We start from the raw sequence: 16,448 nt of genomic DNA, 5'->3' as shown, positions 1-16,448 counted from the left end.
ACTTCAGAAAAGTGGGAATTAGTGGTACCCTACAGAAAAGAATCAATGAAGGCTTTCTGGCTATGTAAGAATTTTGAGGCCCGGCACGGTGGCTCACGCCTGCAATCTCAGCACTTTGGGAGGCCAAGGCGGGCGGATCAAGAGGTCAGGAGATCGAGACCATCCTGGCTAACATGGTGAAGCCCCGTCTTTACTAAAAATACCAAAAATGATCCGGGCATGGTGGCAGGTGCCTGTAGTCCCAGCTACTCGGGAGGCTGAGGCAGGAGAATGGTGTGAACCCGGGAGGCGGAGCTTGCAGTGAGCCGAGATTGCACCACTGCACTCCAGCCTGGGCGACAGAGCTAGACTCTATCTCAAAAAAATAAAAAAAAAAAAGAATTTTGAATATTATCCCATTGTTATCTACTAGATGAGTTTATCCATTAGAAGATTAGGAGACTTCTAACAAGAGATAATGAAGGACTGACCTAAAAGAATCAAAAGGAGGAGGCAGATTGAAGAGTTACTTGAGATGCAGACTAAATACTAGAGCACAACACCCCAATAAAGTAGGTAGGTATCAAAATGAGGCTCTGCTTTCCTATTATTGTAATCAGAATGTGTACTGTAAGTAACAGTGATTTTTCAAAAAATTATAATTTAGAGTGAAAGAAAGCTGTTATTCTACTTACAACACTTTTGACATTAAATGTATGGGGTTTTCTTTTATAGCAAGTAATTCTCCAATTCTCTGCAAACGCCAGTTGGGTGTGTCCTACAATTTAATTCAATTCTGACAGTAAACTACCTAGAGTAAGTGTAGCCCCCACAGGTTAGGAGCTCAGTCCCACAAGAATATCCTCCATTTCAGGTGCCAGTTGCAAGGATTGGGTACCCAGGGTGTCCACACTTCTGTTCAACTTGGCTATAAATTAGGAGTTTCAACAATTCCCTTTAGGATGAGCTAATTTGCTATAACCTTAGTCACATTTACAGGTTTTTACAAAGATACAAATAAACAGCTGGATAAAAAGATAAATAGGGAGAGATCCAGAAGTGTCCTATGTGCAGGAGATTCTGTCCCTGTGGAGTTGGGGTGCACCACCCACCTGGCACAGGGATGCATTTGCAACCCAGAAACTTTCCAAACCTCATAGTTTAGGGATTTGTGTGGAGGCTTCATCACACAGACATTATTAATTATTAACCTAATCTCCCCTTTTTGGAGGATGGGAGATGGGACTGAAAGTTCCAAGCTTCTAATCATGACTTGGGCTTTCCAGTGGCCAGCTCGCACTCTGGAGCTATCCAGTAGCCCACCACGAGTCACATCATTAGAACAAATGACGCTCCTATGATCCAGGAAATTCCAAGCTCTAGAATCAGGCGCTCCAGAGTTCTGTGACAGGAACCAGGATCAAAAAACAAATATTAGGACAAAAGATGCTCATAGCACTCTTATCACTCAGGAAATTGTAAGAGTTTTAGGAGCTCAGTATTAGAACCAGTGACAGAGACTAAATACATATTTATTCTTATGTTATCTGCAGTAACTTCCTTTCCTCATGCTGAAAGTACATGTCAATAACCATGCTCTGAGATGGTTGAAAATAATGAAGTAGAAGTAACATATATTTTAAAAGAATAATAAAAGGAAGACAAGAAAAGTGGTGAGTAATGACTTCTGGACTTATGTAACATGTACCCACCACCTGGGTAATAAATTGCATTGGGAAAACTAATCTCACAGGCTGCCAAGTGAGCCAAGAGAAGGGGATCCCTAGATAGTGAGTCACGCATCAAAAAGAACAGGCTGAAGGTAATATATACTTGGTCAAGAACATATTTTATAGGTAGTTCATATTATCCCTCACTCACCACTGTTCTCTGAGGAGTATTTCCTGTACCATTCTGTTTTCCTTTACAGCTTTTTTTTTTTCTACAGAGCTGTGATTAAGGATTTTCTCAATTTTTAAACTTTGCTTAAACTCTCCTCTGCAAGGCACCCATTTTATAAACAGCCACTGCATTTGATCACATTGTGTTCATCACCTGTCAAACTACTCAACCATGTGTATTTCCTAGAGGCTGTTTATAATTCTCCAAGCCTGAAATGATGATACAAAATGCAAGGCAGTTTCAGTGAAAAGAGAACTAGAGTCAGTCTAATAGGAGAAGAGATATTGGGACATACAAAGTGCATGTGACTAATGTTATAGACTGAATGGTTATGTGCCCTTACAATGTATTTGTTGAATTCCTAACCCCCGATGTGATGCTATTTGGAGGTGGGGCCTTTAGGAGTAATGAGGTTTAGATGAGGTCATGAAGGTGAAGTCCTCAAGAATGGGATTAGTGAGCTTATAAAAAGAGACATCAGAGACTTTTCTCCCACTCCCCTCTCTTTGTCTCTCTTTCTCCTGTGCAAACACACAGGAAAGGCCATGTGAGGATGCAGCAAGAAGGCTGCCGTCTGCAAATCAGTGAGAGCCCTTACCAGATTCACTGTGTTGGCACCCTGGTCTCAAACTTCCAGCCTCTAGGACTGTGAAAAATAAATGTCTGTTGTTTAAGACAGCCGGTCTGTGGTATTTTGTTATGGCAGCCTGAGCTGACTAATACAACCAGAGTCTGAGAACCTGAATTGATATCATCATTTTGCTACTAATTTTGTGATATGCAATAGAATGCTTTGCCACTCTGATCCCCAATTTGTTTGCCTGTAAAAAGAGAGGTTGGAACACATTCTGGTGGAGGAGAGTCACTTTATAGTAGAGATGGTGGCATTTTTTCACTTCCTTGGGTTTGGCAGACATTACTATTCAATCACAGGATTCTTTCCCATTGGGTTCAGATGTGGCCTCGAAGGCTTCTCATTGCAGTTAGTACTAAATGCAAGCATCCACAGTACTAAATGAAATTGAGTAAACGTGAAGGAGGCAATGTAATACCAGTCGAGGTATATATAATCTAAAGTTCTGGCTCTAACAGTCCAAAACCATTATATGAATTATTTCATATATCCATTTACTAGACAAATACTAAGTCTATTCCGGATGTACAAGTCAATGTGGTAAGCACCTTGAAGGATTCAGGAAGGAATTGGACAAGCTCTTACCTCAAGGGACCTAGAGGCTAGTAGATGTGATGATGCCTAAACATGCATTTATACAAAACAAGGTGGACAGTGATAATGGTCATGAATGATGTTCAGAAATGAAATGGAATGTGTAGGAGTAGGGTAAGAGCGGTTCACTAAGATATTTGGTCTCTTATGGCACCAACAATTATAAACTTGGGTCACATGACTGTTCTGAAATTGTAAGACGGATATAATTTCTGGCCTACTGCATATATTCTAGCTACACCTGTAGATAGATGGCAGTCAAATCATGCTGAGCCTTGTTTTTTTTTTTTTTTTTTTTTTTTTTTTCCTTCAGCGAATGCCTTTTTCAATCTCTTTTTACATCACCTGTGGACATCTGCATGCCAAAGGTGAAGCTTCTGCCAGGTCTGTGTTACCAATCAAATAAAATAACTCAAGGCTAGGCTAGACGGATAAGCAATCACAAGTGTACAGAAAAAAGCAGCCTAGCCCTAAACACCAGGGAATTGGGTCAATAAAGAAAACTGAATTGGAAGATTTGTAATAGAAAAGCAGTGGTAACAATTTCACATCATATTACTCAGCATAGGCTTGGGAGGAAACCTACTGTTCTCTGGAAGTCAAGTTCCCTTTTCCTATATTTAAATTGAGATTTTTCACTGTATTTTTGGCCATCATTTATCTTTGTCCTTGGCAATATTCACTTTTGATGTTACGGTGTTAATTATTTCTCATTATTTATTGTTGGGTTTGTTGAAAGAGCAGGCATTTTTCAAAACCTCAATTGCTAAATTTGCCTTTTTAACCAAATTTCAGTCCATGGAGACCACAAAAAAAGCAAGTGTACACAGGCGTGGCTAATTCCACATATGCAGTATCACTAATTTTTTTTTCTAATACAATTAAAATGTAAACTTTTAACAAATATAATTGCATTATCCACTTCTGCAAATTCCAAAGAGTTAAAGTCCTTGCTAATCCTAAAAGCCTTAATACATGAATGTACAATGTTTTTGAATATAAAAATCTCCTTTTGGGGGAAAGGGTTATAAGAGGTGGTGCCTTGTAAGAAGTCTTTCAGTTCATTCTAGAAAGGAGGAGGGGAGAAGTCTTAAATGAAGAAATGCAAACATTCCCTTCCAGTTCTGAGGGTGCAGACCAGCCATTGAATTCATAAAGACTTCAGTCCTCTCTACCCTTGAGGTGGGTATATGGTTTTTCAGTTGCTATTTATCATTGCTTGACTATTTGCTTGCATAATTGGGTCATTATTAAGGATTTTGCATGTATGTATTTGTAGGGGGTGTGAATAAATGGTATTTAAATAGAAAAAAAGAGTAAGTTTTGGCGGGGGTGGTGGGTGTGCAAAATTTAATAAAGATAGTGTTGTCCTCCAAGGAAGGCGGTACAGTGTGGGGCTTTTGAGGTGTGGCCCACCATAGGAGGCACAGGAACTGCACAGGAAAGAATAGACTGCCCAACCAACCATACAGACTTCTTGTTTCACAGAAGAGCAGTACAAAGGGTCCCTGCCATCCATGTGCCCAGGAGAGACTGGCGCAGTAGGGGCAGAGCCAGCTTCTTGGGCATCTGACCTGTGTGACTTCACACACACTGTGTATAAAAAGACCCACGTAATAATTTATGAACAAGAGGTCCTGCATTTGCATTTTTCCCTTGGCCTCAAAAATTACCTAGCAAATTTTGGGTAGGGGCAATGCTGGATCCCTGCTGTGACACTTCAGACCACCACAGCCTCCCTGTGAAAACTATGACAACCAAAAATGAAACCCAGACACCTGCTGGGCTAGAGGAGGGAAACTACTGAACTTATGCTTGGAGAATAACACCAGGACTCTGGAGAGTGGGAAATGAAGCCTTTGTGGCCTGACACCATGGGCCTATAACTGTGTACATAAAGACGCTATGTTTTGTACAAAAGATCAAATAAAAACAGAGCCTATAGAGAATGATTTTTGTACAGCAGGCACAAACTTTAATTATTTCATCCTCATTGGCTTCCATAGCTCAAAGGAACGTAAGGCAGGGGGTGAAGGTGTCAAAAGAAAAAAAAGTATGTATGGATAGAACTGGTGTGGGCTACAAAAAACATACTTCATTACACATCAGGCAGTTTCTTTGAGTTGCTTGGCTCCAAAAGGAAGGTTTTCACTTTAAGGGAAAAATCGACCATTGGAATTTATCAGTGGGAAGTCTATGAATGGTAAAAACAACAACAACAAAGGCTTCTTGCAAGTCATTCTATGGGATAAAATAGGTAAAAATCCTCACGTTGGGCCATTTGCTAGGACACATGGAAGTACTACCTGTTTTGCTGTCATTGCTCCTAATTGGCTTCATTTCTCAACTTCTCTTTTCCTCTTAGGTCACATGAAATAGACCTTTATAGATGGGAAGACTTCTTTTCTATCTGCATTTGGGCAGAGGGAAGGTAAAGGAATCATACTGTCAAGGGCAGTTTATCTTACCTCTTTTTTTTTTTTTTTTCTTTTAACCCTTTTATTAAAAAAAAAAAAAAAAATGGGACCAGGCGACTTCAGAAGGGCTGCTGAGTTTGGCAGCCGCTTAACCATTGAGAAAGGGGCTCCATCCGCACTGTAAAAGGTCTCCAGCCAGCTCGACCAAGCTGCACTCCTCCCACAGCTACTTTCAGGCTGTCTTTCCCATTCAGAAAGCTAAATTAGAAGTTAAGAGGCGTCAGTTTTGCTTTTCACACTGCAAATAAAAGATGAAAGAGCTCTATCTCCCAGGAAATATTCACGAAAGAAAAACACCTAAGTGGGATGCAGAGTAGTGAAATAACTTGCATTTGGATTTGACTTTGCCAGTCAATCTGTAAGCCCCAATATTTAAGTTATTCTAAATTAATGATTTTTTTTTTCTTTTCCTGAAAGTTTCTCAAAATGGCCAAAGTGAAACAGGTCATTTTTTCTCCTAAGTAATTTTGAGAGAGTAGTTGGAGTATGTGAAGCCAGCTGTGAAAATCGGGTTTGCGTAGACACTAATGTCTGAAGATATGAAACATTTCCATATTTAAACATGTACCTACGAATCTCTTTTCCAATGATAAGTAAACCTTGGTAACATCAGCCATCTCAGTGGCTCAATTCTAACAACCTTCTGAACACTTCTTAAAGTGATTTTCATAAATACATAGAATTTACTTTTTTTCTCTTCTCTGAGAATTTAATCTCTTGTGCTGTCTTTCGTTTTCTTCCATATGCAACTAACATATATGTAAATATATTATATCCTATATTAAGCAATAAACACTCCCATCACAAAAATCACATTTATTTTCCCTTTTGTATTCTTCATACTGTTTGGTGCAGTGTTTTGCATGTAGTAGGTGAATTAATCAATATTTGTTAAATGACTGAAAGTAACAAAGCCTAAAATGTATTAAGATTATATCTGTCTCTAGGAACTAAATAATAACAATGACCTTTTAAATTATATAGTGTTTAATGTGATCAACGCACTGTGTTTTTCATTTATATAATATTCACAAGTTGTTATTACTAATAACTCAATGTTACAAAGGGGAAGAGTGAGGTACAGGAATTAAATACTTTATTCATGCTTACAGAGGGGCAGAGGAAGGATTTGAACCAACGCAGTCTTCAGTCTGTATTCTCAATTACTATGCTACATGTAGCTTTTCTAACACATAATATTTATTGTGTCATTAATTGTTGTAAGTACATTACATGCACTATCTCATTTATATCATGAAATCTATTAACAGATGCTGACTACATGCCAGGATGGCATAGATTAGCACATTCATTGGACTTTATACCAAACATAGACAAAGTGTTTCGTACTTCCAGGGATTTGTGCTAATGCAGTGATTATCAAACTGTGGAAATGGAACCCCTGGAGGTTCTTAATACCTTTTTAGAATATATGTATAATCAAAGTTCTTCTTGGTATCAAAGTAAATATTTTGCACTATTTTTTCTCTTCACATATTTTAGAAACACCTTTTTTAAATAAATGATTTCACTGTGGAAGAAATAAAAATCTGTAAGTGTAAAAACTACTGACAGTAAATAGAAAATTTTTCAAAAATTATGAAACTCCTTAATCCAACACTTTTAAGGAGAAGGAATTTTAAGGTACCTGAATCAAATAGGATGTATTCTATTAACTTCTGAACCATCTGAAATTTCTTATTAGCTAAAAATTTTATAAGCAATAATTATTCCACAAATTTTAGAAATAATTCTTTACTGTCTAACTGCTCTTAACAGAATGAGGAGACTTATGCATATATATCTTATTTTTTACTATTTCTTGTAGGTAGAACTGTTTACTCCTCTAATACATGCCAAATGTACATTAATGTAATGCTAAAATGAGTACAACTTGTTCCTAATGCTATAAACACAGCCAAAATATTTTTATATATTTGAATTAATTTTATATCCTCTTAGGATTCCCTAATTTGGACTTCTAGTAGAAAATACCAGTAGTGAAAATGTTCTAGTAAATAATGCATTATTTCATAAGCTTTGCCCATTCAAATATATACTTAATGCCTAAGCTATATAAGTTTTATTCAGACCATATTTAGCTATCCAAAACATTTCCTAGGATAATCAAATAGTTATTATTTATTTTCAGATGTCCATATTGAGAGCCATTACTGTATTTCAGTGTAATCAATATGTTATGGTAGTGTACCAGAACTAGTAGCAAATTTGGGCTTCAGTTTGTTTAGTACTTTTATATAAATTTTTTGTGTCCTTCAAATATGGCCTATTATGAAAACAAATACCTGACCTTCATAGACAAATATCCACAATTAAGTTAAAGAGAGGCATTTTTATGATACATACCAATCTCAAAGAACATTCTTCTCAATAAAACATCATTACAATTCTTGGTAACAGGTAGGACCAATAATAATGAAACTGCCCATCCTGTCATATGAGCATTACCTTCACTGTAATTTCTGGGTTAGAACTACATTCAATGACATATACAACTTCTTCTGTTATACTTTTACAGTGTTCATTTGGAAAAATTACCAAACTACCAATTGTAAAACATTAAAAGTGTGCAGGGAAGATTCTAGGATGACCCCCAATGATCCAGCCTCCTGGTATTAATATCCCTGTTAAATCCCTTGTTCTTGAGTGAAGGTGGAACCTGTGCTTTATTTCTAACCAACAAAACAACAACAAAAAAAATCACTTCCATGACCAGGTACATAAGATTATACCTTCCACCTTGTGAGAGAATATCTCTACTACCTACTCAACTTGCACACTGTAATGAAGCAAGCAACTGTGTAGGAAAGGCCTTAATTGCAAGGAACTGAAAATGGCCTTCAGCTACTAGCCAGCTAGGAATGGAGGCCCTCAATCCAACAATCAGTAACTGAGTTCTACCAACAACCACTTGAGTTTGAAAGCAGGCCCTTCCCCAGTTGAGTCATCACATGACATCCCAGTCATGGGTGACTCCTGGATTGTAGCTTTCAGATGAGAACTTGAAGCAGAAACTCAGATGAGCTGTGTCCAGACTACTGATTCACAGAAAAGGTGACATAATAAATGTGTTTTTATAAGCCACTATGATTGTGGTAATATTACTATACAGCAACAGAAAATCAATGCAGTGTTTCAGACTAGAGTTCTCTTGGAAGGTTGCCAGAAATGGAATAAGGGATTTGAATACAAAAAGTACTCTCTTTATAAGATGTAAAAACCATTTAAATAAACATGGAGGAATATGTCCAGAATGTGCAGAAAATAAGTAATGCCGAGGATTACAAAAATATGAAATCTAGTTGTGTATTGTACAATCAATAGAATATTGGTCTTTGTGAAATACTTTGGTACTTAACTAACACTGAAAAAAAAATATGGTCATGGCCAAGAGCCTGATTACCTGGTCTCTAATCAATCCATTTCTTTTTAAATTTAAAATTTTAGTTGTATGTTTTTCATACAATGAAAATTACTAATTGATTAATAATAGGTATTAAGCCATAGTATGTCTTCGAATGCCATTGTCTTTTCACAGAAGAGTTTGAACCATGGTAGCTTCAGATTCACAGGTGCCTTTTATTTTACCATATTTATATTTTTTCTGACAATAATTTTGGTGTTAGAATGAATTCTGTTTTTTGAAAACTGTAAATTTCAATAGGAATTCAGTAGCATTATACATTGCCTTTAAAATCTTTTATCTTTGTATACAGGACACTTCATCTTGGCCTTTTAAAAAGATCACAACATTAGCACACACATGAAGATAAGAAGAAAAGAGGCCATGCCTGTGGAATTATACCAACGCTTTTCAGTAAGTTAACAATACAGTTAAAAATTTTTAAACAATAATCACCTGAGACAATACATTTTATGCATTCAATCTGGACTTTTATAGAGCTGGTCTTTTGATAAATCTGTTGAAAAGATATAGAATAGACCTCTCTAGGATTACTTTTTTCAAAGAAGAAATTAAATTGTTCATGCAACACCATTATGCATGCAAGAAAAAATATTCATAGATGCATGATAAACATTTTGATTGTATTACACTTTTATAGATGGAACTGAAATATAATTTTATATCACAAGCATTCAGGCATGTTTCATCAATTTTCGGTTCTTTTACTCATGTGAAATGTGTGGAATATGGTACAACTATAGGCATACTTTGTATATGAGTTACATTTCTGCAGCTAAAAATTAAAAAAAAAACTAAGGAAAAGGAGAATAGAATGTGAGCAAATGATTGCCTTTTTCTTAATACAGAATGCTGATTAATGCTATCAGTTAAACCAAGAGAATACTCACTATAACTACATGTTTGTCATCTTTTCTTAGGATGATATTACTATTTTGAATTACAGTGGACTTAACAAGACTTGCTCAATATAAACTACCAAGTAACTATAGTTCTATATTAATTTCAGAGAACAGTATCCTCACTTCCATGATTCACTTACTAGGGCTCTGTGGAAAGTCTGCTACCTGGAGTACCTCGTTGAAATCTGGAGAACAAAGATGCTCATCAGATTCCAATTCTAGTGGAGAAATAAAATTACTAAAAGTTCATACACAGGGATGTTGAGCTAGTTTTATTTGTCTCCCTTGGATATTGGTACAAAACAGTGAGTAGATTCTTCTACAATTTCTGAATGAGATGTTTAGAAGAGTAGCTGAAAATAGTTAAGAAAATATTAGTAGAATGAATGAATTTAAAAATACCTTGAAATTACTCAATATATATTGAATGCCTAGAAAGAATAAAGCTTTGAAAAGCAGAACGATTAAGAAGAAAAGCACAGTTGTTGAACAAAATGAGATGTTCTGTGATGAACATATGAGGATAGGGGTTTGGCAGTGATGTTGTCACGGTGATGATAGGCAGAGGAGGTATTTTATGATGGAGTGTATGGAAAGAAAAAATGTGTGGCATAGATACACATTGCATATTCTAGTCAGTAGTTTTTGGTAAATGTTATCGCTGTTTTGATTCCTTATGAAGAACAAGCCTGACAGAGCAGAATAAAATGCTCTGAAATATCAATTTTCCACACCCATGAATAACCTAGCTGTGTAAGCCATGAGTCATTAACACACAAACCAGTCCCAAGGGATATACCCTATGTGCAGGGCACATACCTCCATAGAAACAGGTCACCTTTCCAACTGGAAACTGCATAAATGTAATACCTGGAGACACACATACACACAAATACAAATACGTATCCATAATATTGCGTCTCAACAAGATACACCCTCAAAATTAAGGTGTTTGTGTTATTCGGCTCATTAAAAATACACAAACAAAGACAAATGCTCTATTTGTTTTGCCACCTTTGCTACTCAGTTTTATGTAAAACAGGATGAAATAACAACAACAAAAAAAAAACCCTAAGTTTTGGAATAATAAGCAGCTTGCATAATTTGATGATACATGCATAATCACAATATCTGAGAAATTATTTCCTTTTTCTATGACCTTTATAGAGAGAGAGCATCCTCAGGATTTTTCCCCCTTCATGGGATGTGAGTTAGTGAGTGTGTAGGGGAGAATGTATTTTATTCATTGTGCATCTCTAGAGAAAATCAGGTCACCTTCAATGATCTTATCAGTCAAAGAAAATAGTACTGCTTCACAGAGCTATTAAAATGGAAGAGAATTAGAATGTATAAAAAGCTTTCAGATGCCAGGATCAAAGGGAAAAAAGGTCATAGACTAGGCAGGGACTGTTGCCTTTGCTGAAATTCACGATTTTGATTAACATGAAGTTGTAAATGACTATAACATTGTAAGCAGTCGTAATAAAATAAAGTAAGAAACCAAGGCCAAGGACACTACAAAAACGCAAAGAAAAAATTTAAAAAAAGATTAGAACAAGTGAGTAAGAAACTAGAAGAGAATTATAATAATATGCTCTTGGATCATTTGTTTATAATTCACAAAGCACTTTATCATATAACAGGGAATTTAACTCTAGCAAATGAGGGAGGCATTGTTATCCATACTTCACAGAGGTGGAGGCCAAGGCTTAAACAATAAAAATTTGTGCATGTGCAAGGGACTGAGAGGCAGCAGAGCTACTGTTCACTCCCAAACCTCTTATACAATCAATAGAATGCTGTAAGATCTCCATAAATATTGGTGAAATGAATAAGCTTGCATTTAAGCCTGTTTTCCAAAATTCCATGTCTAATGCTCTTTCCAATTAGCTGATGAGTGATGAATTTATGTAAAAGCATTTCTATTCTATTTGAAACATTGCTGACAGATAAGTAGATAAAATATTTAGTAAACCTGGATTTTAAAATAGAGTTAGCAGGATTAGTATCTTAAGGTAACAATGTCAAACTAGAAAGGGAAAAAATGGATTCATCTATTTTGGTGGGAACTAATAAGAAGAATAATACAGTCATTCAGCAAATTATGTCCTAATTACGTTCAAGGTAATTAATTGAGCACTGTCTGTGTGTCAACACAGAAATGGAAAGGAAAGTATTATGAATACCCATACCCACTGCATCTTGATTCATTAATTCTTGATGCATTGCCGCATTTGTGCTCTTTCTTTATATATCTTTCTCTCACCGTCTCTCCCCTTATCCTTCTCTTTCATTTACTCTTTCTCTTTCTTTTCATTTTTTTGCTGAACTATTTGAAATTAAGTTTCAGAGACTTCCAATTTCTGCTTGGGATGAACAAAGCTGGAATAAAAAAGTATTATGCCCACTCTCAGCATTAAAAAAGAATTGGACAAATTGCAAATTCATAACTTTTCTTGAACTAGTCAGAGAGCTGTGATTGCAGGAGTACCAACTAACTTAAAACCTAAAAAAAGATATGTGCCTATGGGGAGACAGGGTAAGCTAGCATTTGCTCACCTGGTAACAAATTAGTAAAGAAGGAATGTGGTTCAGTTGGCTGCAGGCATAAAACAAATTTTAACTGGCTTGTAGATTCTCACTGTAGAAAATCTTGGGGCAAGAGATAAAAGAGAAATTTGCACTTAGAATAGGCTCTTTCCTTGGGCCTCACCAGAAGCTCATGCACACAAAAAAATGACTGTGGTAAAATCCTCATTGTACAAAACATGGGGAGGAGAACAGCAGCCACTGCAGGAAAAGCAAGAGGTCCTGCTTGTATCCCACCCTCCCCTAATTCTCCTTGGGAGAAAAACTTCAAACTGCAGGAGAAAGTGTCTTAGGGAACTAGGGAACAGCCATTGCAGCTAGAGATTGGAAGCATTAAAAATAAAACTCTACTCCCTTCCCAGAATTACAGCTGTGGGAAACACTGGAATCCTGAGGCAGCCACCTTCCTGAAACCTAAGGACTTAATTTGCCTAAAACCAAGGCTTAATTAGAACAACAATGTCCCTCTTACCACCACACTCTCAGGCTGAAAAGCCTTGAGTGACATCTAACAGTGATTAAGAGCTTCGAGAGTTACAAAAGTGTGTAGGTAGAGACTCCAAGATTGATATAGTTTGGATATTTTGTCACATCCCAATCTCACGTTGAAATATGACCGTTAGTGTTGGAGCTGGGCCTCATGGGAAGAGTCTGGGTTATGGGGGCAGATCCCTCATGAATGGCTTGTTGCTGTCCTTGTAGTAATGAGTAAGTTCTCACTCAATGAGTTTATGCAAGATTTGGTTGTTTAAAAAAAGCCTGATACCTCCCTCATCTCGTTCTTGCTCCCTCTTCCGCCATGTGATGCTCCTGCTCCCATTTTGCCTTCTCCTATGAGTGGAAGTGTCCTGAGACTCTCACCAGAAGATGTCGGCACCATGCTTCTTGTACAGCCTGCAGAACCATGAGCCAAAATAGGCTTCTTTTCTTTATAAATTGCACAGCCTCAGGATTTCCTTTTACACAGGAATGCAATGCAAATGGACTAACAGACAGTTGCAGTGTGAAGAGATGACCCTAAAGATGGGAGTGAAGCAGACTACTCTCTGGCAGACCAATTCTCACTCTAAACACAAGTATAACCAAAGGAAGTGGAAGTCTGTAGTAGAGTGCAAACATAACAAGCCCAAACCCAGCACAACTCCTGACTATATTGCTCAAACTTCCACACTAAAGACCTACCAGAAGTAAAAACATGCCTATTCCTAGGTTTAGAAACTATTTAGTCTCTACTCTTTCAGACAAAATGTTGAGCTTCAGCAAAAAGTTATTAAGTGTATGAGAAAACAGTGGGGGGAAAGAAACTACCAAGAGACCAAGCAATCAACAGAATCAGATTGGATATGACACAGGTATTGGAGCTATCACATAGAGAATTTGAAATAACTCTAATTCATATATTGAAGCTCTACTGGAAAACACAGACAATATGCATCATCAGCAGGCTAATTTCAATAGATAGATGGAAAAATAAAGTAGAAATCTAGAAATAGAAAACATAGTAGCAGTGATGAAGAAACCTTCATCTTATCAGTAGACTTGACATATCAAAGGAAAGATTTGGTAGACTTGAAGATGTCATGAAGGAATTCCTGAACTAAAACACAAAGAGAGAAAGAGTGAACAAAGCAGAACAAAGCATCTCAGAGTTGAGTGTGATTGGAATACCAGAACAATAAAGTAAGAAAAGGGCAGGGGAGGCCAGTCACGGTGGCTCACGCCTGTATTCCCAGCACTTTGGGAGACTGAGGTGGGTGGATCATTTGAGGTTAGGAGTTCAAAATCAGCCTGGCCAACATGGTGAAACCTCGCCTGTACTAAAAATACAAAAAATAACAGGGTATGGTGGTTGGTGCCTGTAATTCCAGCTATTAGGGAGGCTGAGGCAGGAGAATTGCTTGAATCCAAGAAGCGGAGGTTGCAGTGAGCTGAAATTGCACCAGCCTGGGTGACAGAGGGAGACTTTGTCTCAAAAAAAAAAAAAAAAAAAAAGAAAAAGGAAAGGAAAGGGGCAGGGGGAGTTTAAGAAACTCAGTGAACACCAATCAAGACAGAAGTCATCTTCAAATAGAAGTATCAAGACATACAGAAAATCTTACCGATAAAGAAAAAAATTATATACATATATACAGAAAAATAAAACAAATTAAAGAATATTTCCCTTCAGAAATTGTGCATGTAAGAAGAAAACATAGTGATATCTTTACAGTGCTAAAAAGAAAATAAAATTATCTACCCACAATTCTATATCCAGTGAAAATAACTTTCAAAACTTATGGAGAAATGAAGGTTTTCTTAGGTAAACAAAAATTCAGAGATCACATTGTCAGCAGAGCTGAATTTAAAATATATTTTAAAAATTTCTTCAGGGAGAAAAAAGGTGATGCTAGATAGAATCTGGACGCTAGACAAGGAAATTAAGAGTTCTACAAATGGAATAAATGAAAACAAAAATACAATTTAAATTTCTTACTTTTAATTGCTTTGAAAGTAAGTTGCAGAGTATCACATTTCATCCCTAAATTCCGCAGCATTATTTTCTGAGAAAAAGACTATTCTCTTTCAATAATCATAACAGTATCACACTTGAGAAAATTAATGTAGACACAATACTTCATTATAGACCATGTTCAAGTTTATTCAACAACCCCCCCAAAAATCTTTTATATCTGATTTTGCTTTTTAATATCAAACCAACATTATGTTCATTGTGCAATCTCTAGCTTCTTTTAATTAGAACATTTTTTCCCACATTTTTTACTTTTATCACATTGACATTCTTGAAGATCCCAGGCCATGGAGAAGGGTTCCCAGTTGGAACTTTGTGATTGTTTCCTCAGGATTAGATTCAGATTAAACATTATGGCAAGAATAGGACATGAGTAATATTCTACGCTTTCTGTTGTCATCCAGAAGTGTATTATTTCAGTTGGTCTCATTATTAGTGATGCAAAATTTGATCACTTGGTTGCAGTAGAAACTGCACCTCTTACCATTGAGGAGGCCTTTTACTCTGTTTGTAGTGAAGAAATAATCTGTGGGGCAATATTTAGAGATCATGTGTAGTTCATTTTACTCATTAATACGTTATTAGTATAAACATTTTAAAACCCTTCACAGCTAAACATCTATGAATTGTTGTCTATATCCATTGCTTCTATTTCCATACTTTCCACTTAGTAAATTCAATTTTACTCATCTCTTAAATAAACAGACATAGTTCAACTAAAGTTGTAGGTGACGTGCTTGTCATGATACCTATAGATATTTTTAAATTATCTGTATACTTGAATAATCAATAGTTATAAATTGTTCCCTCACCTGAAAACTTGCTTTTTCTTTGCTTTTTATGGTTCCATACTCTCTAGTTTGCCTCCTATCTTTGTGGCTATTACTTCTCCATCACCTTTGTGTGCTAATCATTCTCTACCAGTCACTCTCTTCAGCTAACCAGCCTGAATCAAAATAGCCTCAAGTTTGATCTGGGGCTTTTTCTTTCTTTCTTTTTTTTTTTTGAGACGGAGTTTCACTCTTGTTGCCCAGGTGGGGTGCGTGATCTCGGCTCACCACAACTTCCGCATCCCAGGTTCAAGTGATTCTCTGGCCTCAGCCTCTTAAGTAGCTGGGATTACAGGCATGCGCCACCACATCCGGCTAATTTTGTATTTTTAGTAGAGACAGGGTTTCTCCATGTTGGTCAGGCTGGTCTCCAACTCCCGACCTTAGTTGATCTGCCCACCCCGGCCTCCCAATATTTCTACTATATTTTGTTTATATCCATGGTGTGATGATTCCCAAATTCATCACAGCTCTGACTCCTTTTCCTTCTTTTTGTTCCACAAATATCCAGTTTTTGTACTCAATATTTCTACGGGGACAATAAACTCAAAGCTTTTCAAATCAATATGTAGAAGGAAGCACTCATA

The 16,448-nt window shown here is 36.7% G+C and overlaps 1 protein-coding gene across 5 annotated transcripts in view; it reads right to left on the bottom strand.

The window, feature by feature from the left end:
- The window catches only part of CNTN6 (contactin 6), a 306,119-nt gene that overhangs the window by 203,967 nt on the left and 85,704 nt on the right, over positions 1-16,448 (bottom strand). Inside the window, exon 3 of one of the 5 annotated variants that reach the window (XM_050778571.1) lies at positions 10,057-10,118. The exons of the other annotated variants lie outside the window; for them this stretch is intronic. The gene's annotated coding sequence lies outside the window, so the exon portion shown is untranslated. The remainder of the gene's footprint in view (positions 1-10,056; positions 10,119-16,448) is intronic. 5 annotated transcript variants of the gene reach the window in all.

This window comes from Macaca thibetana, chromosome 2, assembly GCF_024542745.1.
Source record: "Macaca thibetana thibetana isolate TM-01 chromosome 2, ASM2454274v1, whole genome shotgun sequence".
NCBI lineage: Eukaryota > Metazoa > Chordata > Mammalia > Primates > Cercopithecidae > Macaca > Macaca thibetana.
This window is presented reverse-complemented; position numbering and strand designations above follow the sequence as displayed.